This window comes from Giraffa tippelskirchi, chromosome 11 (genome assembly GCF_054371585.1).
Source record: "Giraffa tippelskirchi isolate mGirTip1 chromosome 11, T2T-mGirTip1v1.2.pri, whole genome shotgun sequence".
Lineage (NCBI taxonomy): Eukaryota > Metazoa > Chordata > Mammalia > Artiodactyla > Giraffidae > Giraffa > Giraffa tippelskirchi.
This window is the reverse complement of record NC_137285.1, coordinates 78794458-78817566: the sequence shown is the minus strand read 5'-3', so window position 1 is coordinate 78817566 and position 23109 is coordinate 78794458. Positions and strand designations below refer to the sequence as shown.

General features: G+C 54.7%; 1 long non-coding RNA gene across 1 annotated transcript in view; it reads right to left on the bottom strand.

Moving 5' to 3' along the window:
• The window catches only part of LOC145527777 (uncharacterized), a 170297-nt gene that overhangs the window by 57381 nt on the left and 89807 nt on the right, over window positions 1–23109 (bottom strand). Inside the window, exons 13-15 of the long non-coding RNA XR_014069858.1 lie at window positions 21012–21123; window positions 13379–13490; window positions 5745–5856 (exon numbers count right to left, since the gene is read on the bottom strand). This is a non-coding gene — a long non-coding RNA (uncharacterized LOC145527777). The remainder of the gene's footprint in view (window positions 1–5744; window positions 5857–13378; window positions 13491–21011; window positions 21124–23109) is intronic.

Below are 23109 nucleotides of genomic sequence, written 5' to 3'. Positions count from 1 at the left end.
TGGCAATCCACAGCTTCCATGCTATTCCTCCCAAAATGCCAATGCATTTTCGCACCGAACAAAGAATTGCAAAGGGGGTACGGAAACAGAAAGGAGCCTACATTGTCAATACAATCCGACGAAAAAGCCCCGATACGGACATCCAAGGTTGTGTGAAAGGAAATTAGACGACCAAACTAGGATCCTCAGGAGAGTATCGGAGAAGGCAATGGCGACCCACTCCAGTACTCTTGCCTGGAAAATGTCCTGGACGGAGGAGCCTGGTAGGCTGCAGGCCATGGGGTCATGCAGAGTCAGACACGACTGAAGTGACTTAGCCGCAGCAGCAGCAGCAGCAGGACAGTATGCTATTGGGAATACAACAACACACACAGATCCAGATCGATGGAATAAAGTTGAGGGTCCAGAAACAAACCCCAGCATCCATGGTCAACTCATCTCTGACACAGACGGGGAGAATATCCAAATGGGAACAGGAAAGCCTCTTCAATCAATGTCCATGGGAAAACCAGACAGCTACATCTGAAGAACGCTATTGGTTTTGATCTCATACCACCTCAATATCGGGGAAAAACCTCACCCTAAAGACTGATGTCATGAGATAGCTACAAAGAAGCGTAGGTCAAAGGCTCCTTAACATCAGAGTCTCCTTGCCATTTGCTGGGCGGAGGTCGAAATGGGTCTCTTCAAGTAAGGGAAAGAGGTAAACGAAGTACACCACTGGGTTTCCATCCAATGGAACCTCTTCACAACAGAGAAGCTAAGCATTCACAAATGCAAAAGATAGGAAACGGAACACGAGAGACTCCTTGCAAGTGGTGTATCTGAGAAGGGGTTCATATGGAAAGAGACGAAGAATGCACAGCACTCAGATTCCAAGAAACACCACCACCACCCTTGACCCTTCCCCCATGACCAACTCTGACCTAAAGCCTTTCTCTCCCTCTAACCTATCCCTAAAACATAACCCTCATCTAATCATATACATGTGCATCCCTAGCATCCATCCATCCATCCACACACGAGAGAGAAAGAGGAAGACACAGACGGAATTGAGAAAGGAAAAGAGAGGGACACAGCCAGAGAGAGACACGGAACCAAAGAGAGGAAAGGAGTCGATGGTCCAGACTTTTCCTCAATCTGTCTCGAAGGTAGAAGCAATGACAGCGCCCTTCCACCCCAGAAGGGGGAAAAGGACGGAAGGTTTGGAGAGGAAAAGACAAGAACGCAGGGAGCCAGTAGAAGCTCAGCCACCCGCAGAAGCCGAGCTGGGACACTTCAACAGAATCTCAATGGAAACAGAGGACCAGAAAGTTGGCTACTCTTTTCTATAAGAGAGGGAGACCTTCGAGTCTTCCTTTTGGTCCTCCAACTTGGATGCGGGGTCTCAAAACAGTCAGGAGGGGGAGTGCCTTTTCCTGGGTACCACGGCGCATCCAGGCCTCGTTCTGCCCCATTCTGTGCTGTGTCAGCCCTGGATGGAATCTTTCTTTCTGAAGTCTCAGCGCACGAGCTCCACGTGATATCGGCCCCAGGTGGAAAGGCATGGAGCTGCTCGTAGGCCGACAGGCCTAGGAAGCAGATGGGAGAATGACCCCCACTCTGCAGATGGAGAGACTGGGGAAACCCTGAGGGGCATATGGTTGTCAAGGGCCACACCACTTATGAGAAGAAGGAGCCTGGTCTGAGAGCAGCATGGTCCTCGGAGCTCAGGCCCTGGCTGAACCCAGGCCTCCCCAGGGCTGTGGGCTGGGCCGTGTGGGTGTCACTGTGCCTGCACATGGCCTAAGGGGGGTGATCGAGCAGTCAGAAACCCAGAGATTCCCTTGGGAAGTTTTGGGGAAGGGACCTCAGCACGAACCCCAGGAAATGATGTCACCTGCCGGCAACAGAACCCAACAGAACCCGCAATCCGGGTATCCAGGCCTCCAGAGCGGAGAGGAGCCCCCAGCCAGATCACTTGCTGCCAAGATGTTCTGCTGTTTGCCCCTGCCCAGAGGCCGGGGCCTCAGGAGAGCTCACAGGCAGTGTGCGTGGGCACCCTGTCGACGTTCGCTCAGGACACACCCGAGAGGCCTCTGGCCCTTTGCCCGGAGAAACAGAAAGGTAACACGGGGAGCCCCAGGCCGGGCCAGGCCACCTCTCCCATGCCACCCGGAAACACTGGGTCCTTTGCCTGTGTGTGGGGATGTGGGTTTCTCGGGGTGTGTCCCCCTCAAGGAAGCCCAGGCGGATGTGGGGTCAGAAGCCTGTGGACAAGTTGTGTCCACACCCCAGGGGAGAGCAGGCTGGGCGGGATGGGGAGAGTGTGGGCAGCGCCGGCCCGCCAGGCTGACCTCACACCCTCAGATGGGTCTCTTTCCTCCCGGGTGGGGATCTGAGCAGACACACGTCTCTGACCCTTCTGGGAAGAGAAGTTCGAGCAGGCAGAAGCAGCGGCTCCACTGGCCAGGCCCAGCTCGGAAAACTCCCAGCATGGCTGGCTGACGGTCACTGTCGTTGCAGAGCTTCCCACGTGATGAGGCCGAGGACGGGGACACCCCATCCAGCTCCCAGAGGGAGGGGTCGGAGCACCACCCGCCCGCCCGTGAGGCCCAGTGCAGGCTCCAGGTCAGCGTGCCCACGGAGGCATCAGCCCCACCGGGGGAGACGCGGAGGTGGGGAAGGCCTGCTGCTGAGACACCGCCCAGGATACAGCCGGCGGCCCAGTCTGAGGCTGCCACGGAGCTCAGCACACCCGGCTCCGACCCAGAGTCCAGAGAACCCCGGCCTCTGAGGCACCAGGAGGACCTGGAGCCCAGCACGCCAGAGCACAGAGGTGAGGACGCTGGGGCTGGTGCACGGGAGTGTGTGGGGAGGGGTGCTGAGCTACACAGGGACGAGTCCCCAAAAGCTGCTGCTGGGCCTGCAGCAAGCGCTGGCCTCACACCCCCCGCCCCCCATCTTGCACACTTCAGTCCCAAAAGACATCTGACGCTGGGTATTCTTTGGGAACCTCTTGGAAGGTTTCTGTCCCGGGGTACGCACATGCCAAGGCTGGCCTGTGGGCAAACCTTGCTTCTCCCCCAACTCTAGCACTGGCCTCCAACTGGAACCAGGCTCCACTTCCCAGACCTGTCCCTAAAGAGGTGGTGGCTCCAGGTGCAGGACCCAGGGATCCACCGAGGGCAGATGGAGAAGCGAGTCTTGCCCTCGCAGAGACACCAGGCCAGCTGGGTACTGGCCAGCACACCGGGCAGATCGGATCTCCGTGCCTGCAGGACCCCCAGCCCCAGGCACTGATGTCCCACCCCCTCAGCGAGAACCTCCACCTCCACGTGCACCTCTACCTGCTCGGGCTTTGGCAAGAGAACCCGAGGCAGAGGAGGAGTCACCGCCTCGGCAGGGAGAGCCTGCCCTGGCTCCCGCGCAACACCCAGATGCCCATGATCACTCACCCAGCCCTGCAGGGAGAAAGAGCCCCCGCTCTGGACAGAGACCCAGAGCCCTTGCCGGAAACACCACGTCCAGGGGAGCGGTCGGCTCTGCAGCCTCCATCCCTGTCTGCTCACCGTGGATGCCGGCAACTCGGTCTGCCCCCAGGGGACATGGAGTTCCTTTCCCCTGAACTGCTTTGCATTTGGTTTCTTTCCACCTTTCTTGTGATGTTTTATTTTTTGTATGGTTTCCTGTATTTTTGTTGGTTAAGTTGCGATTAGTAAACTTTTTCATCATTGTTGCAATCTGGGATCACTCTTGTGTAACTCTGGTGATACTGTGTTACCATCACCACTTTGTAGTTTCAGACCCGTTCGATCTTTATGCCCCACCCCCCAACAAAGCCTGGATTCAAGGCAAGCACGCCCTGTTCATCCCTCCCCCCGATCCTGAACACAATTTCATCTTTTCTTTCTGCATTCCTTCCTATATTCTTGGTGTCCCCAATCAATGACTCTCAGTGAAATGACTGAAGGAGTGTTTTTCGGACTCTCCACCTACTGTAAGACTCCATTGGAGAGTTCTCATTTTTATGTCATTTGAACTAGCCTTTGATAGCTGAAAGGACGGTGTACGTCCTTTCAAGATACCATGTGCCAAACGAAGCCCTTTTGGCAACTGCCATCATTATCTCCAGGCAGGCATTGCTGTTTGAAGGGTGACATCTCAGCCAGAAGGCAGAGGCTGAGCTCCTCTTGTTGCACCAGCTCCCAAAAGAAGCCAAGAAAGGGAGCTGGAACAACAAACCACCCCCATGCCCAGGAAAGCGTTCTTCATGACAGAAGGCTAGAAAATGACCCAACATCCTTGTGGCCCAGAACCACTCTAGAAAATCACTGTTCCATAAAAAAGAGAAACACATGGGAAGTTCCAAGGAGAGGCAATGCCCATGGCCAGTGTACTTGAGAGACGGCCTGACCGCTCCGGGGAAGACACGCACCGACGGAACCCCTTGGGAAACAGCAGTGATAGTCCTCACCGTCGTAAGGGTTTCCTCTGGGGACAACCTGCCCTGGGCACCACACGAGGGAGCAGACCGGCTTCTCTTCCTCTGCCCCCACACCATTCACTCATGAAGGCAGCTCAGGTGTTCTCATGCCCTGCCTGCCTGCCTGCCTGGCTCATCCGTGAGCTGTGACCACCTCCAGGGTAGGACTCCACCTTTTCCTCTCTGTGTACCGTGAATCTGCACACAGTGGGCTTTCAGAACCTTAGGAGACTTGAGCCATTCCCGCTCGAGCCAGAACCCTCCCCAGGAAGGAAAACAGCTGTGGAGTCATTTTGGCCCCAGCACTGGTTCCGAAAGCCTGGCGGCTCCTACAGCCTCTACGGTGTGAAGAGGGAGGTCCCTTTTGACAGAGCTTTCCGGCTCTCAGATCTAAGCTGTTGTTTCACTGTCAGCTGTGTCTTCCGTTGCAGCCAGGTGGGCCACGCTGCTCCAAAGGAGCTCACAAGCTGAGTTTCAAGGGAGGACAGGGATGGCTACAACGTGCTGCAAACTGAGTGAGGGTCCCCACAATCCTCAGCAAAGGTCTGTGGTGTGCAAGTGGGGAGTAGAGGGCCCCCAAGTTCCAAAGGAAGGGAGGTAGTCGGGAGCTAAAGCCCTTGGCTGCTGTGGTAGCAGCTGCAGATGGCAGCTCGTCCACAGTGCACTTCGAATGAGGTCATATGAGCGGGACTCTGGAAATGGCTCCGAAATCAAGAGAAAGGGGTCAGGGTATGCGGGAATCCGGCGGGGGTGGGGGGTGGATGAAGGAAGGTGTCCCTCCTCTCTCCAGTGCAATTTGGTTTGGTGAGTCTCAAAGCTACCAGATGGCACTTCCCAAGTCAGGCCCCCGCAGGAATCAGGGTGGGCTGCCTGCCTCGGGCCCTGCCACAGGGACAAGCCACACCAGTGGCCTCCCTGAGCTCCAATGGCCGGATCTGGGGGGTCCTGTCTGGGTGCACACCTCCTTGCTGTGGCCAAGTTCCCCCCTTCTCTGAGCACCAGCTTCATCCTCTCGAATGAGGACATCGATTGCTACCTTGGCACGTTACTCTCTTCATCCTCTGAAGGCTCATTAGGCTTATCCTACAATTACTAGCTGGCCCGAAGAGATATCTCCTGAATCCAGATTAACCTGGAGTCTCCCAGGCTCATCTGGCATGTCTTCCCTGAAGTCTGCCAAAACCCACACCCTTGCATTTCCAGGGACTCCCCTTAGCCAGCTGGGCAGAAAACCCAGCATGCTTCAAACAAGCTGACAGACAAGTGGGAGAGGACTCACGGGCAGACGGCTTCCCTCAGGTCTCGGGTGGAGCTCTGGGACCACAGCAGCAACGGGCCATCCCAGGCCCTGGGCTCAGCAGCGCCCTCATTCTCAGGCCGGCGGCTCTGCCCTGAGGGGAGCAGGAACGTCACCAACTGCCGCAGGCGGACCTCAAGCCCCTCCCACTGCTGGAGCCTGACCTGCCCCGGCCCCACCCCTTCCCCTACCCCAGCAGGACGAGAGCTCGTCTTCCCCTGGCTTCCAACGGGAGGCCCGGCCCTGGGCCCCGATTGGGCACTGCCCCAGCCCGGAGCCAATCACAGTGGCCAGGGAGGTGGAATGCACCGATTGGCCAGGGCCAGGTCATGTGACCATACTCCCCAGGAAACTCAAATATTACCAAGGTTCCCTAAGAAACCAATGAACAAAATTATCCAGTAAAGGCAAACCGTACTTTTTCATGAGGCCAATGTCACAGAAAAAAAAAAAAATGCTCCACAGTAAACTGCTCAAGGAAGCTACTAAATAAACTTTCAGAAAAGTGTAGTAGGTTTTTTTTTTTTAAATAGGGTGACGGAGAGATATACCTTTCCCATCTATGTGAATTTAGGTTTAAACTAGATTTCCCTTGGCTGTTATATAAGACAAAAAAACCCACATCACCCTCTTTCACTCCCCCCCACCCCCAAAAAGTGTTTTAATCTATTGAATTTTTGTGTCCTCAGTTGTGTCTGATTCACGGCAACTCACGAACTCTACACAGCCAGGCTCTTCCGTCCATGGAATTCAGGGCAATTTTTTCTGTCCCAGTAAATGCCCACCCTGGGTGATCCAAAGGCAAGGGCTCAGAGGCTCCTGAGAGACTAACTAACTCCTTTCAGCTGAGCACAGAGCTGGCTCCTCACTGGGATGCCTGTGGCCTGGGGCTCCCAGAGGGGAGAGCAGCACTCGCCCCACCGTGTGGTCACTGCTGGAAGTGCAGGCTGCTCCTCACTCCCCCTTGACAGTGTCCCTGAGGGCAGAACAGTGTGAATCGAATCAAGGTGGAAATGCAAACTCCAATGCAACCAACCTTCCCACAAGGTCTCCAAAACCACTCAGGAACAGGGAATTGGAAACTGCAGGGGATGACATGAATGGAGATGGAGACTTGACACCTTACACCGAGTTCACTTCCAGTTATCCCTAGACAAACTTTCCATGAAAACTTGTCACAAATCTAGAAGAACAATGAGCAGAAACCGGACACGTGCTTTGAGTCTTCACACACAAAACTAAAAGGCAGTCCACAAAAAAAAACCCAGAGAATACAGTGGACTTTGCAAAATCAAAGATATCTACTGTGGGAAAGACCTCATGACAAAAGCAAAAGACAGGTCATACATCGCGAGACGAATGAGTGGAAACACAAAGCTTATCAAGGATGTGTCTCCAAACAGACAAAGAACGCCAACACAACAAGCCTGTGAAAACTAGGGAAAGGTCTGAAGGGACACCAGACGGAGGAAGACACACACAGAGTATCCCGGATGATGTCCAGCACTGAGGGCCTGAAGAAACAACAGTCTAGTTGCACCCCCTCAGGCCTGTGTGACCGTGGATGAGGCCTCTGTTTCCCGGTGGCTCTGAGACATGGACAGGGAGGAAGGGGAAGAGAAGTCACTTGCATTTCTAATACTCACAGCAAAGTCTTCCAATGAGAAGGGAATTATCACCCCCACTGACAATGCCATTCACTGAAGTGATACCCACGAGTCCATCTACCCCAGAAGGGAAGGATGGACCTGTTCTCACAAAACGGCGAGAGATGGAAGGAGGAAGATCAAGCCCACACCAATCACTGGAAAGAGAAGCTGTGCTCAGGGCTTGAAAGAATTCCTATTGGGAAAATCATGTCACAGCCCCACATGGCAATCCACAGCTTCCATGCTATTCCTCCCAAAATGCCAATGCATTTTCGCACCGAACAAAGAATTGCAAAGGGGGTACGGAAACAGAAAGGAGCCTACATTGTCAATACAATCCGACGAAAAAGCCCCGATACGGACATCCAAGGTTGTGTGAAAGGAAATTAGACGACCAAACTAGGATCCTCAGGAGAGTATCGGAGAAGGCAATGGCGACCCACTCCAGTACTCTTGCCTGGAAAATGTCCTGGACGGAGGAGCCTGGTAGGCTGCAGGCCATGGGGTCATGCAGAGTCAGACACGACTGAAGTGACTTAGCCGCAGCAGCAGCAGCAGCAGGACAGTATGCTATTGGGAATACAACAACACACACAGATCCAGATCGATGGAATAAAGTTGAGGGTCCAGAAACAAACCCCAGCATCCATGGTCAACTCATCTCTGACACAGACGGGGAGAATATCCAAATGGGAACAGGAAAGCCTCTTCAATCAATGTCCATGGGAAAACCAGACAGCTACATCTGAAGAACGCTATTGGTTTTGATCTCATACCACCTCAATATCGGGGAAAAACCTCACCCTAAAGACTGATGTCATGAGATAGCTACAAAGAAGCGTAGGTCAAAGGCTCCTTAACATCAGAGTCTCCTTGCCATTTGCTGGGCGGAGGTCGAAATGGGTCTCTTCAAGTAAGGGAAAGAGGTAAACGAAGTACACCACTGGGTTTCCATCCAATGGAACCTCTTCACAACAGAGAAGCTAAGCATTCACAAATGCAAAAGATAGGAAACGGAACACGAGAGACTCCTTGCAAGAGGTGTATCTGAGAAGGGGTTCATATGGAAAGAGACGAAGAATGCACAGCACTCAGATTCCAAGAAACACCACCACCACCCTTGACCCTTCCCCCATGACCAACTCTGACCTAAAGCCTTTCTCTCCCTCTAACCTATCCCTAAAATATAACCCTCATCTAATCATATACATGTGCATCGCTAGCATCCATCCATCCATCCACACACGAGAGAGAAAGAGGAAGACACAGACGGAATTGAGAAAGGAAAAGAGAGGGACACAGCCAGAGAGAGACACGGAACCAAAGAGAGGAAAGGAGTCGATGGTCCAGACTTTTCCTCAATCTGTCTCGAAGGTAGAAGCAATGACAGCGCCCTTCCACCCCAGAAGGGGGAAAAGGACGGAAGGTTTGGAGAGGAAAAGACAAGAACGCAGGGAGCCATTAGAAGCTCAGCCACCCGCAGAAGCCGAGCTGGGACACTTCAACAGAATCTCAATGGAAACAGAGGACCAGAAAGTTGGCTACTCTTTTCTATAAGAGAGGGAGACCTTCGAGTCTTCCTTTCGGTCCTCCAACTTGGATGCGGGGTCTCAAAACAGTCAGGAGGGGGAGTGTCTTTTCCTGGGTACCACGGCGCATCCAGGTCTCGTTCTGCCCCATTCTGTGCTGTGTCAGCCCTGGATGGAATCTTTCTTTCTGAAGTCTCAGCGCATGAGCTCCACGTGATATCGGCCCCAGGTGGAAAGGCATGGAGCTGCTCGTAGGCCGACAGGCCTAGGAAGCAGATGGGAGAATGACCCCCACTCTGCAGATGGAGAGACTGGGGAAACCCTGAGGGGCATATGGTTGTCAAGGGCCACACCACTTATGAGAAGAAGGAGCCTGGTCTGAGAGCAGCATGGTCCTCGGAGCTCAGGCCCTGGCTGAACCCAGGCCTCCCCAGGGCTGTGGGCTGGGCCGTGTGGGTGTCACTGTGCCTGCACATGGCCTAAGGGGGGTGATCGAGCAGTCAGAAACCCAGAGATTCCCTTGGGAAGTTTTGGGGAAGGGACCTCAGCACGAACCCCAGGAAATGATGTCACCTGCCGGCAACAGAACCCAACAGAACCCGCAATCCGGGTATCCAGGCCTCCAGAGCGGAGAGGAGCCCCCAGCCAGATCACTTGCTGCCAAGATGTTCTGCTGTTTGCCCCTGCCCAGAGGCCGGGGCCTCAGGAGAGCTCACAGGCAGTGTGCGTGGGCACCCTGTCAACGTTGGCTCAGGACACCCCCGAGAGGCCTCTGGCCCTTTGCCCGGAGAAACAGAAAGGTAACACGGGGAGCCCCAGGCCGGGCCAGGCCACCTCTCCCATGCCACCCGGAAACACCGGGTCCTTTGCCTGTGTGTGGGGATGCGGGTTTCTCGGGCTGTGTCCCCCTCAAGGAAGCCCAGGCGGATGTGGGGTCAGAAGCCTGTGGACAAGTTGTGTCCACACCCCAGGGGAGAGCAGGCTGGGCGGGATGGGGAGAGTGTGGGCAGCGCCGGCCCGCCAGGCTGACCTCACACCCTCAGATGGGTCTCTTTCCTCCCGGGTGGGGATCTGAGCAGACACACGTCTCTGACCCTTCTGGGAAGAGAAGTTCGAGCAGGCAGAAGCAGCGGCTCCACTGGCCAGGCCCAGCTCGGAAAACTCCCAGCATGGCTGGCTGACGGTCACTGTCGTTGCAGAGCTTCCCACGTGATGAGGCCGAGGACGGGGACACCCCATCCAGCTCCCAGAGGGAGGGGTCGGAGCACCACCCGCCCGCCCGTGAGGCCCAGTGCAGGCTCCAGGTCAGCGTGCCCACGGAGGCATCAGCCCCACCGGGGGAGACGCGGAGGTGGGGAAGGCCTGCTGCCGAGACACCGCCCAGGATACAGCCGGCGGCCCAGTCTGAGGCTGCCACGGAGCTCAGCACACCCGGCTCCGACCCAGAGTCCAGAGAACCCCGGCCTCTGAGGCACCAGGAGGACCTGGAGCCCAGCACGCCAGAGCACAGAGGTGAGGACGCTGGGGCTGGTGCACGGGAGTGTGTGGGGAGGGGTGCTGAGCTACACAGGGACGAGTCCCCGAAAGCTGCTGCTGGGCCTGCAGCAAGCGCTGGCCTCACACCCCCCGCCCCCCATCTTGCACACTTCAGTCCCAAAAGACATCTGACGCTGGGTATTCTTTGGGAACCTCTTGGAAGGTTTCTGTCCCGGGGTACACACATGCCAAGGCTGGCCTGTGGGCAAACTTTGCTTCTCCCCCAACTCTAGCACTGGCCTCCAACTGGAACCAGGCTCCACTTCCCAGACCTGTCCCTAAAGAGGTGGTGGCTCCAGGTGCAGGACCCAGGGATCCACCGAGGGCAGATGGAGAACCGAGACTTGCCCTCGCAGAGACACCAGGCCAGCAGGGTACTGGCCAGCACACCGGGCAGATCGGATCTCCGTGCCTGCAGGACCCCCAGCCCCAGGCACTGATGTCCCACCCCCTCAGCGAGAACCTCCACCTCCACGTGCACCTCTACCTGCTCGGGCTTTGGCAAGAGAACCCGAGGCAGAGGAGGAGTCACCGCCTCGGCAGGGAGAGCCTGCCCTGGCTCCCGCGCAACACCCAGATGCCCACGATCACTCACCCAGCCCTGCAGGGAGAAAGAGCCCCCGCTCTGGACAGAGACCCAGAGCCCTTGCCGGAAACACCACGTCCAGGGGAGCGGTCGGCTCTGCAGCCTCCATCCCTGTCTGCTCACCGTGGATGCCGGCAACTCGGTCTGCCCCCAGGGGACATGGAGTTCCTTTCCCCTGAACTGCTTTGCATTTGGTTTGTTTCCACCTTTCTGGTGATGTTTTAGTTTTTGTATGGTTTCCTGTATTTTTGTTTTTTAAGTTGGGATTAGTAAACTATTTCATCATTGTTGCAATCTGGGATCACTGTTGTGTAACTCTGGTGATACTGTGTTACCATCACCACTTTGTAGTTTCAGACCCGTTCGATCTTTATGCCCCACCCCCCAACAAAGCCTGGATTCAAGGCAAGCACGCCCTGTTCATCCCTCCCCCCGATCCTGAACACAATTTCATCTTTTCTTTCTGCATTCCTTCCTATATTCTTGGTGTCCCCAAACAATGACTCTCAGTGAAATGACTGAAGGAGTGTTTTTCGGACTCTCCACCTATTGTAAGACTCCATTGGAGAGTTCTCATTTTTATGTCATTTGAACTAGCCTTTGATAGCTGAAAGGACGGTGTACGTCCTTTCAAGATACCATGTGCCAAACGAAGCCCTTTTGGCAACTGCCATCATTATCTCCAGGCAGGCATTGCTGTTTGAAGGGTGACATCTCAGCCAGAAGGCAGAGGCTGAGCTCCTCTTGTTGCACCAGCTCCCAAAAGAAGCCAAGAAAGGGAGCTGGAACAACAAACCACCCCCATGCCCAGGAAAGCGTTCTTCATGACAGAAGGCTAGAAAATGACCCAACATCCTTGTGGCCCAGAACCACTCTAGAAAATCACTGTTCCATAAAAAAGAGAAACACATGGGAAGTTCCAAGGAGAGGCAATGCCCATGGCCAGTGTACTTGAGAGACGGCCTGACCGCTCCGGGGAAGACACGCACCGACGGAACCCCTTGGGAAACAGCAGTGATAGTCCTCACCGTCGTAAGGGTTTCCTCTGGGGACAACCTGCCCTGGGCACCACACGAGGGAGCAGACCGGCTTCTCTTCCTCTGCCCCCACACCATTCACTCATGAAGGCAGCTCAGGTGTTCTCATGCCCTGCCTGCCTGCCTGCCTGGCTCATCCGTGAGCTGTGACCACCTCCAGGGTAGGACTCCACCTTTTCCTCTCTGTGTACCGTGAATCTGCACACAGTGGGCTTTCAGAACCTTAGGAGACTTGAGCCATTCCCGCTCGAGCCAGAACCCTCCCCAGGAAGGAAAACAGCTGTGGAGTCATTTTGGCCCCAGCACTGGTTCCGAAAGCCTGGCGGCTCCTACAGCCTCTACGGTGTGAAGAGGGAGGTCCCTTTTGACAGAGCTTTCCGGCTCTCAGATCTAAGCTGTTGTTTCACTGTCAGCTGTGTCTTCCGTTGCAGCCAGGTGGGCCACGCTGCTCCAAAGGAGCTCACAAGCTGAGTTTCAAGGGAGGACAGGGATGGCTACAACGTGCTGCAAACTGAGTGAGGGTCCCCACAATCCTCAGCAAAGGTCTGTGGTGTGCAAGTGGGGAGTAGAGGGCCCCCAAGTTCCAAAGGAAGGGAGGTAGTCGGGAGCTAAAGCCCTTGGCTGCTGTGGTAGCAGCTGCAGATGGCAGCTCGTCCACAGTGCACTTCGAATGAGGTCATATGAGCGGGACTCTGGAAATGGCTCCGAAATCAAGAGAAAGGGGTCAGGGTATGCGGGAATCCGGCGGGGGTGGGGGGTGGATGAAGGAAGGTGTCCCTCCTCTCTCCAGTGCAATTTGGTTTGGTGAGTCTCAAAGCTACCAGATGGCACTTCCCAAGTCAGGCCCCCGCAGGAATCAGGGTGGGCTGCCTGCCTCGGGCCCTGCCACAGGGACAAGCCACACCAGTGGCCTCCCTGAGCTCCAATGGCCGGATCTGGGGGGTCCTGTCTGGGTGCACACCTCCTTGCTGTGGCCAAGTTCCCCCCTTCTCTGAGCACCAGCTTCATCCTCTCGAATGAGGACATCGATTGCTACCTTGGCACGTTACTCTCTTCATCCTCTGAAGGCTCATTAGGCTTATCCTACAATTACTAGCTGGCCCGAAGAGATATCTCCTGAATCCAGATTAACCTGGAGTCTCCCAGGCTCATCTGGCATGTCTTCCCTGAAGTCTGCCAAAACCCACACCCTTGCATTTCCAGGGACTCCCCTTAGCCAGCTGGGCAGAAAACCCAGCATGCTTCAAACAAGCTGACAGACAAGTGGGAGAGGACTCACGGGCAGACGGCTTCCCTCAGGTCTCGGGTGGAGCTCTGGGACCACAGCAGCAACGGGCCATCCCAGGCCCTGGGCTCAGCAGCGCCCTCATTCTCAGGCCGGCGGCTCTGCCCTGAGGGGAGCAGGAACGTCACCAACTGCCGCAGGCGGACCTCAAGCCCCTCCCACTGCTGGAGCCTGACCTGCCCCGGCCCCACCCCTTCCCCTACCCCAGCAGGACGAGAGCTCGTCTTCCCCTGGCTTCCAACGGGAGGCCCGGCCCTGGGCCCCGATTGGGCACTGCCCCAGCCCGGAGCCAATCACAGTGGCCAGGGAGGTGGAACGCACCGATTGGCCAGGGCCAGGTCATGTGACCATACTCCCCAGGAAACTCAAATATTACCAAGGTTCCCTAAGAAACCAATGAACAAAATTATCCAGTAAAGGCAAACCGTACTTTTTCATGAGGCCAATGTCACAGAAAAAAAAAAAAATGCTCCACAGTAAACTGCTCAAGGAAGCTACTAAATAAACTTTCAGAAAAGTGTAGTAGGTTTTTTTTTTTTAAATAGGGTGACGGAGAGATATACCTTTCCCATCTATGTGAATTTAGGTTTAAACTAGATTTCCCTTGGCTGTTATATAAGACAAAAAAACCCACATCACCCTCTTTCACTCCCCCCCACCCCCAAAAAGTGTTTTAATCTATTGAATTTTTGTGTCCTCAGTTGTGTCTGATTCACGGCAACTCACGAACTCTACACAGCCAGGCTCTTCCGTCCATGGAATTCAGGGCAATTTTTTCTGTCCCAGTAAATGCCCACCCTGGGTGATCCAAAGGCAAGGGCTCAGAGGCTCCTGAGAGACTAACTAACTCCTTTCAGCTGAGCACAGAGCTGGCTCCTCACTGGGATGCCTGTGGCCTGGGGCTCCCAGAGGGGAGAGCAGCACTCGCCCCACCGTGTGGTCACTGCTGGAAGTGCAGGCTGCTCCTCACTCCCCCTTGACAGTGTCCCTGAGGGCAGAACAGTGTGAATCGAATCAAGGTGGAAATGCAAACTCCAATGCAACCAAACTTCCCACAAGGTCTCCAAAACCACTCAGGAACAGGGAATTGGAAACTGCAGGGGATGACATGAATGGAGATGGAGACTTGACACCTTACACCGAGTTCACTTCCAGTTATCCCTAGACAAACTTTCCATGAAAACTTGTCACAAATCTAGAAGAACAATGAGCAGAAACCGGACACGTGCTTTGAGTCTTCACACACAAAACTAAAAGGCAGTCCACAAAAAAAACCCAGAGAATACAGTGGACTTTGCAAAATCAAAGATATCTACTGTGGGAAAGACCTCATGACAAAAGCAAAAGACAGGTCATACATCGCGAGACGAATGAGTGGAAACACAAAGCTTATCAAGGATGTGTCTCCAAACAGACAAAGAACGCCAACACAACAAGCCTGTGAAAACTAGGGAAAGGTCTGAAGGGACACCAGACGGAGGAAGACACACACAGAGTATCCCGGATGATGTCCAGCACTGAGGGCCTGAAGAAACAACAGTCTAGTTGCACCCCCTCAGGCCTGTGTGACCGTGGATGAGGCCTCTGTTTCCCGGTGGCTCTGAGACATGGACAGGGAGGAAGGGGAAGAGAAGTCACTTGCATTTCTAATACTCACAGCAAAGTCTTCCAATGAGAAGGGAATTATCACCCCCACTGACAATGCCATTCACTGAAGTGATACCCACGAGTCCATCTACCCCAGAAGGGAAGGATGGACCTGTTCTCACAAAACGGCGAGAGATGGAAGGAGGAAGATCAAGCCCACACCAATCACTGGAAAGAGAAGCTGTGCTCAGGGCTTGAAAGAATTCCTATTGGGAAAATCATGTCACAGCCCCACATGGCAATCCACAGCTTCCATGCTATTCCTCCCAAAATGCCAATGCATTTTCGCACCGAACAAAGAATTGCAAAGGGGGTACGGAAACAGAAAGGAGCCTACATTGTCAATACAATCCGACGAAAAAGCCCCGATACGGACATCCAAGGTTGTGTGAAAGGAAATTAGACGACCAAACTAGGATCCTCAGGAGAGTATCGGAGAAGGCAATGGCGACCCACTCCAGTACTCTTGCCTGGAAAATGTCCTGGACGGAGGAGCCTGGTAGGCTGCAGGCCATGGGGTCATGCAGAGTCAGACACGACTGAAGTGACTTAGCCGCAGCAGCAGCAGCAGCAGGACAGTATGCTATTGGGAATACAACAACACACACAGATCCAGATCGATGGAATAAAGTTGAGGGTCCAGAAACAAACCCCAGCATCCATGGTCAACTCATCTCTGACACAGACGGGGAGAATATCCAAATGGGAACAGGAAAGCCTCTTCAATCAATGTCCATGGGAAAACCAGACAGCTACATCTGAAGAACGCTATTGGTTTTGATCTCATACCACCTCAATATCGGGGAAAAACCTCACCCTAAAGACTGATGTCATGAGATAGCTAGAAAGAAGCGTAGGTCAAAGGCTCCTTAACATCAGAGTCTCCTTGCCATTTGCTGGGCGGAGGTCGAAATGGGTCTCTTCAAGTAAGGGAAAGAGGTAAACGAAGTACACCACGGGGTTTCCATCCAATGGAACCTCTTCACAACAGAGAAGCTAAGCATTCACAAATGCAAAAGATAGGAAACGGAACACGAGAGACTCCTTGCAAGTGGTGTATCTGAGAAGGGGTTCATATGGAAAGAGACGAAGAATGCACAGCACTCAGATTCCAAGAAACACCACCACCACCCTTGACACATCCCCCATGACCAACTCTGACCTAAAGCCTTTCTCTCCCTCTAACCTATCCCTAAAACATAACCCTCATCTAATCATATACATGTGCATCCCTAGCATCCATCCATCCATCCACACACGAGAGAGAAAGAGGAAGACACAGACGGAATTGAGAAAGGAAAAGAGAGGGACACAGCCAGAGAGAGACACGGAACCAAAGAGAGGAAAGGAGTCGATGGTCCAGACTTTTCCTCAATCTGTCTCGAAGGTAGAAGCAATGACAGCGCCCTTCCACCCCAGAAGGGGGAAAAGGACGGAAGGTTTGGAGAGGAAAAGACAAGAACGCAGGGAGCCAGTAGAAGCTCAGCCACCCGCAGAAGCCGAGCTGGGACACTTCAACAGAATCTCAATGGAAACAGAGGACCAGAAAGTTGGCTACTCTTTTCTATAAGAGAGGGAGACCTTCGAGTCTTCCTTTCGGTCCTCCAACTTGGATGCGGGGTCTCAAAACAGTCAGGAGGGGGAGTGCCTTTTCCTGGGTACCACGGCGCATCCAGGCCTCGTTCTGCCCCATTCTGTGCTGTGCCAGCCCTGGATGGAATCTTTCTTTCTGAAGTCTCAGCGCACGAGCTCCACGTGATATCGGCCCCAGGTGGAAAGGCATGGAGCTGCTCGTAGGCCGACAGGCCTAGGAAGCAGATGGGAGAATGACCCCCACTCTGCAGATGGAGAGACTGGGGAAACCCTGAGGGGCATATGGTTGTCAAGGGCCACACCACTTATGAGAAGAAGGAGCCTGGTCTGAGAGCAGCATGGTCCTCGGAGCTCAGGCCCTGGCTGAACCCAGGCCTCCCCAGGGCTGTGGGCTGGGCCGTGTGGGTGTCACTGTGCCTGCACATGGCCTAAGGGGGGTGATCGAGCAGTCAGAAACCCAGAGATTCCCTTGGGAAGTTTTGGGGAAGGGACCTCAGCACGAACCCCAGGAAATGATGTCACCTGCCGGCAACAGAACCCAACAGAACCCGCAATCCGGGTATCCAGGCCTCCAGAGCGGAGAGGAGCCCCCAGCCAGATCACTTGCTGCCAAGATGTTCTGCTGTTTGCCCCTGCCCAGGGGCCGGGGCCTCAGGAGAGCTCACAGGCAGTGTGCGTGGGCACCCTGTCGACGTTGGCTCAGGACACACCCGAGAGGCCTCTGGCCCTTTGCCCGGAGAAACAGAAAGGTAACACGGGGAGCCCCAGGCCGGGCCAGGCCACCTCTCCCATGCCACCCGGAAACACCGGGTCCTTTGCCTGTGTGTGGGGATGCGGGTTTCTCGGGCTGTGTCCCCCTCAAGGAAGCCCAGGCGGATGTGGGGTCAGAAGCCTGTGGACAAGTTGTGTCCACACCCCAGGGGAGAGCAGGCTGGGTGGGATGGGGAGAGTGTGGGCAGCGCCGGCCACCCAGGCTGACCTCACACCCTCAGATGGGTCTCTTTCCTCCCGGGTGGGGATCTGAGCAGACACACGTCTCTGACCCTTCTGGGAAGAGAAGTTCGAGCAGGCAGAAGCAGCGGCTCCACTGGCCAGGCCCAGCTCGGAAAACTCCCAGCATGGCTGGCTGACGGTCACTGTCGTTGCAGAGCTTCCCACGTGATGAGGCCGAGGACGGGGACACCCCATCCAGCTCTCAGAGGGAGGGGTCGGTGCACCACCCGCCCGCCCGTGAGGCCCAGTGCAGGCTCCAGGTCAGCGTGCCCACGGAGGCATCAGCCCCACCGGGGGAGACGCGGAGGTGGGGAAGGCCTGCTGCCGAGACACCGCCCAGGATACAGCCGGCGGCCCAGTCTGAGGCTGCCACGGAGCTCAGCACACCCGGCTCCGACCCAGAGTCCAGAGAACCCCGGCCTCTGAGGCACCAGGAGGACCTGGAGCCCAGCACGCCAGAGCACAGAGGTGAGGACGCTGGGGCTGGTGCACGGGAGTGTGTGGGGAGGGGTGCTGAGCTACACAGGGACGAGTCCCCGAAAGCTGCTGCTGGGCCTGCAGCAAGCGCTGGCCTCACACCCCCCGCCCCCCATCTTGCACACTTCAGTCCCAAAAGACATCTGACGCTGGGTATTCTTTGGGAACCTCTTGGAAGGTTTCTGTCCCGGGGTACGCACATGCCAAGGCTGGCCTGTGGGCAAACCTTGCTTCTCCCCCAACTCTAGCACTGGCCTCCAACTGGAACCAGGCTCCACTTCCCAGACCTGTCCCTAAAGAGGTGGTGGCTCCAGGTGCAGGACCCAGGGATCCACCGAGGGCAGATGGAGAACCGAGACTTGCCCTCGCAGAGACACCAGGCCAGCTGGGTACTGGCCAGCACACCGGGCAGATCGGATCTCCGTGCCTGCAGGACCCCCAGCCCCAGGCACTGATGTCCCACCGCCTCAGCGAGAACCTCCACCTCCACGTGCACCTCTACCTGCTCGGGCTTTGGCAAGAGAACCCGAGGCAGAGGAGGAGTCACCGCCTCGGCAGGGAGAGCCTGCCCTGGATCCCGCGCAACACCCAGATGCCCACGATCACTCACCCAGCCCTGCAGGGAGAAAGAGCCCCCGCTCTGGACAGAGACCCAGAGCCCTTGCCGGAAACACCACGTCCAGGGGAGCGGTCGGCTCTGCAGCCTCCATCCCTGTCTGCTCACCGTGGATGCCGGCAACTCGGTCTGCCCCCAGGGGACATGGAGTTCCTTTCCCCTGAACTGCTTTGCATTTGGTTTCTTTCCACCTTTCTGGTGATGTTTTATTTTTTGTATGGTTTTCTGTATTTTTGTTGGTTAAGTTGGGATTAGTAAACTTTTTCATCATTGTTGCAATCTGGGATCACTGTTTTGTAACTCTGGTGATACTGTGTTACCATCACCACTTTGTAGTTTCAGACCCGTTCGATCTTTATGCCCCACCCCCCAACAAAGCCTGGATTCAAGGCAAGCACGCCCTGTTCATCCCTCCCCCCGATCCTGAACACAATTTCATCTTTTCTTTCTGCATTCCTTCCTATATTCTTGGTGTCCCCAATCAATGACTCTCAGTGAAATGACTGAAGGAGTGTTTTTCGGACTCTCCACCTACTGTAAGACTCCATTGGAGAGTTCTCATTTTTATGTCATTTGAACTAGCCTTTGATAGCTGAAAGGACGGTGTACGTCCTTTCAAGATACCATGTGCCAAACGAAGCCCTTTTGGCAACTGCCATCATTATCTCCAGGCAGGCATTGCTGTTTGAAGGGTGACATCTCAGCCAGAAGGCAGAGGCTGAGCTCCTCTTGTTGCACCAGCTCCCAAAAGAAGCCAAGAAAGGGAGCTGGAACAACAAACCACCCCCATGCCCAGGAAAGCGTTCTTCATGACAGAAGGCTAGAAAATGACCCAACATCCTTGTGGCCCAGAACCACTCTAGAAAATCACTGTTCCATAAAAAAGAGAAACGCATGGGAAGTTCCAAGGAGAGGCAATGCCCATGGCCAGTGTACTTGAGAGACGGCCTGACCGCTCCGGGGAAGACACGCACCGACGGAACCCCTTGGGAAACAGCAGTGATAGTCCTCACCATCGTAAGGGTTTCCTCTGGGGACAACCTGCCCTGGGCACCACACGAGGGAGCAGACCGGCTTCTCTTCCTCTGCCCCCACACCATTCACTCATGAAGGCAGCTCAGGTGTTCTCATGCCCTGCCTGCCTGCCTGCCTGGCTCATCCGTGAGCTGTGACCACCTCCAGGGTAGGACTCCACCTTTTCCTCTCTGTGTACCGTGAATCTGCACACAGTGGGCTTTCAGAACCTTAGGAGACTTGAGCCATTCCCGCTCGAGCCAGAACCCTCCCCAGGAAGGAAAACAGCTGTGGAGTCATTTTGGCCCCAGCACTGGTTCCGAAAGCCTGGCGGCTCCTACAGCCTCTACGGTGTGAAGAGGGAGGTCCCTTTTGACAGAGCTTTCCGGCTCTCAGATCTAAGCTGTTGTTTCACTGTCAGCTGTGTCTTCCGTTGCAGCCAGGTGGGCCACGCTGCTCCAAAGGAGCTCACAAGCTGAGTTTCAAGGGAGGACAGGGATGGCTACAACGTGCTGCAAACTGAGTGAGGGTCCCCACAATCCTCAGCAAAGGTCTGTGGTGTGCAAGTGGGGAGTAGAGGGCCCCCAAGTTCCAAAGGAAGGGAGGTAGTCGGGAGCTAAAGCCCTTGGCTGCTGTGGTAGCAGCTGCAGATGGCAGCTCGTCCACAGTGCACTTCGAATGAGGTCATATGAGCGGGACTCTGGAAATGGCTCCGAAATCAAGAGAAAGGGGTCAGGGTATGTGGGAATCCGGCGGGGGTGGGGGGTGGATGAAGGAAGGTGTCCCTCCTCTCTCCAGTGCAATTTGGTTTGGTGAGTCTCAAAGCTACCAGATGGCACTTCCCAAGTCAGGCCCCCACAGGAATCAGGGTGGGCTGCCTGCCTCGGCCCCTGCCACAGGGACAAGCCACACCATTGGCCTCCCTGAGCTCCAATGGCCGGATCTGGGGGGTCCTGTCTGGGTGTACACCTCCTTGCTGTGGCCAAGTTCCCCCCTTCTCTGAGCACCAGCTTCATCCTCTCGAATGAGGACATCGATTGCTACCTTGGCACGTTACTCTCTTCATCCTCTGAAGGCTCATTAGGCTTATCCTACAATTACTAGCTGGCCCGAAGAGATATCTCCTGAATCCAGATTAACCTGGAGTCTCCCAGGCTCATCTGGCATGTCTTCCCTGAAGTCTGCCAAAACCCACACCCTTGCATTTCCAGGGACTCCCCTTAGCCAGCTGGGCAGAAAACCCAGCATGCTTCAATCAAGCTGACAGAAAAGTGGGAGAGGACTCACGGGCAGACGGCTTCCCTCAGGTCTCGGGTGGAGCTCTGGGACCACAGCAGCAACGGGCCATCCCAGGCCCTGGGCTCAGCAGCGCCCTCATTCTCAGGCCGGCGGCTCTGCCCTGAGGGGAGCAGGAACGTCACCAACTGCCGCAGGCGGACCTCAAGCCCCTCCCACTGCTGGAGCCTGACCTGCCCCGGCCCCACCCCTTCCCCTACCCCAGCAGGACGAGAGCTCGTCTTCCCCTGGCTTCCAGCGGGAGGCCCGGCCCTGGGCCCCGATTGGGCACTGCCCCAGCCCGGAGCCAATCACAGTGGCCAGGGAGGTGGAACGCACCGATTGGCCAGGGCCAGGTCATGTGACCATACTCCCCAGGAAACTCAAATATTACCAAGGTTCCCTAAGAAACCAATGAACAAAATTATCCAGTAAAGGCAAACCGTACTTTTTAATGAGGCCAATGTCACAGAAAAAAAAAAAAATGCTCCACAGTAAACTGCTCAAGGAAGCTACTAAATAAACTTTCAGAAAAGTGTAGTAGGTTTTTTTTTTTTAAATAGGGTGACGGAGAGATATACCTTTCCCATCTATGTGAATTTAGGTTTAAACTAGATTTCCCTTGGCTGTTATATAAGACAAAAAAACCCACATCACCCTCTTTCACTCCCCCCCACCCCCAAAAAGTGTTTTAATCTATTGAATTTTTGTGTCCTCAGTTGTGTCTGATTCACGGCAACTCACGAACTCTACACAGCCAGGCTCTTCCGTCCATGGAATTCAGGGCAATTTTTTCTGTCCCAGTAAATGCCCACCCTGGGTGATCCAAAGGCAAGGGCTCAGAGGCTCCTGAGAGACTAACTAACTCCTTTCAGCTGAGCACAGAGCTGGCTCCTCACTGGGATGCCTGTGGCCTGGGGCTCCCAGAGGGGAGAGCAGCACTCGCCCCACCGTGTGGTCACTGCTGGAAGTGCAGGCTGCTCCTCACTCCCCCTTGACAGTGTCCCTGAGGGCAGAACAGTGTGAATCGAATCAAGGTGGAAATGCAAACTCCAATGCAACCAACCTTCCCACAAGGTCTCCAAAACCACTCAGGAACAGGGAATTGGAAACTGCAGGGGATGACATGAATGGAGATGGAGACTTGACACCTTACACCGAGTTCACTTCCAGTTATCCCTAGACAAACTTTCCATGAAAACTTGTCACAAATCTAGAACAATGAGCAGAAACCGGACACGTGCTTTGAGTCTTCACACACAAAACTAAAAGGCAGTCCACAAAAAAAACCCAGAGAATACAGTGGACTTTGCAAAATCAAAGATATCTACTGTGGGAAAGACCTCATGACAAAAGCAAAAGACAGGTCATACATCGCGAGACGAATGAGTGGAAACACAAAGCTTATCAAGGATGTGTCTCCAAACAGACAAAGAACGCCAACACAACAAGCCTGTGAAAACTAGGGAAAGGTCTGAAGGGACACCAGACGGAGGAAGACACACACAGAGTATCCCGGATGATGTCCAGCACTGAGGGCCTGAAGAAACAACAGTCTAGTTGCACCCCCTCAGGCCTGTGTGACCGTGGATGAGGCCTCTGTTTCCCGGTGGCTCTGAGACATGGACAGGGAGGAAGGGGAAGAGAAGTCACTTGCATTTCTAATACTCACAGCAAAGTCTTCCAATGAGAAGGGAATTATCACCCCCACTGACAATGCCATTCACTGAAGTGATACCCACGAGTCCATCTACCCCAGAAGGGAAGGATGGACCTGTTCTCACAAAACGGCGAGAGATGGAAGGAGGAAGATCAAGCCCACACCAATCACTGGAAAGAGAAGCTGTGCTCAGGGCTTGAAAGAATTCCTATTGGGAAAATCATGTCACAGCCCCACATGGCAATCCACAGCTTCCATGCTATTCCTCCCAAAATGCCAATGCATTTTCGCACCGAACAAAGAATTGCAAAGGGGGTACGGAAACAGAAAGGAGCCTACATTGTCAATACAATCCGACGAAAAAGCCCCGATACGGACATCCAAGGTTGTGTGAAAGGAAATTAGACGACCAAACTAGGATCCTCAGGAGAGTATCGGAGAAGGCAATGG